This window comes from Propithecus coquereli, unplaced genomic scaffold (assembly GCF_000956105.1).
Source record: "Propithecus coquereli isolate 6110/MARCELLA unplaced genomic scaffold, Pcoq_1.0 Scaffold844, whole genome shotgun sequence".
Taxonomy (NCBI): domain Eukaryota; kingdom Metazoa; phylum Chordata; class Mammalia; order Primates; family Indriidae; genus Propithecus; species Propithecus coquereli.
Window position 1 is genome coordinate 192,788 of NW_012154663.1, and position 951 is coordinate 193,738.

General features: G+C 36.4%; 1 protein-coding gene across 1 annotated transcript in view; it reads left to right on the forward strand.

Annotated features, from left to right (window-relative positions):
- Positions 1–287: 287 nt before the first annotated feature.
- The window catches only part of SLITRK6 (SLIT and NTRK-like family, member 6), a 9,665-nt gene continuing 9,001 nt past the window's right edge, over positions 288–951 (forward strand). The window contains exon 1 of the mRNA XM_012663961.1: positions 288–859. The gene's annotated coding sequence lies outside the window, so the exon portion shown is untranslated. The remainder of the gene's footprint in view (positions 860–951) is intronic.

A 951-nucleotide genomic window follows, 5' to 3' on the forward strand; every position in this document is an offset into this window, starting at 1 on the left:
AAAAACCAGTAAAAAAAAAAAAAAACAATGTGAAGCAACTGTAGGCAGCATTCTTGCTGTTTTTTGCACACATGTACAAACACTACAGAACTGTGTCAGTTGAGAATTTAACCTAATGCATCATTAAGCTTGCTATAATAGCAAAATATATTATTAAACATTTAAAACAACATATTTTCCATCAAAATTCACTTGCACTATATTTGATATTAAAAGGGAGTGAAAAGACCATTTGCTGAAAGAGGAGGAGTTGAGCAGTCCCAAGGTGGAGCTGTCTCTTGTGTTACATGACACTGGCAGACTAAAGCGCTCTGATGGGGAAGGGCTTAAAGGCTGAGTCAAAAGCCAAGAAGTCTCTTTATTTACGCCTACCTCCCAGCCCTTGGCAATCTGACTAATAACAAACTGAGCTAACAAGAAAGACTAGAAAAGGAGGAAGGAGAACATTGCTGCAGCTTGGATCTACAACCTAAGAAATCAAGAGTGATCAATTGCAGCTCTGTTAAACATCTTTTTTATTTACTGCATTCAGCAGCTTGCAAATGGTTAACTATATGCAAAAAAGTCAGCATAGCTGTGAAGTATGCCGTGAATTTTAATTGGGGGAAAAAAGGACAATTGCTTCAGGATGCTCTAGTATGCACTCTGTTTGAAATATTTTCGATGAAATGCTCAGCATTCTGTCTTTGACCAGAGGTTTAACTTTATGAAGCTACGAGAGACTTGCCAAAAAGTGATATTTGAGAAGAAAGTACGCGGTGGCTGGTGTTTTCTTTTTTAAGAAAGGAACTGAATTACTTTGAACACCTCTTCCAGCTGTGCATTACAGATAACGTCAGGAAGAGTCTCTGCTTTACAGGTAGGATGAATGTTTCCGAGTTTTTTTAATATTTATTTTTGCATTATGGGAAAGTGATTAAATTTATATGATTGCTTCCTTTAAAAAAAAAA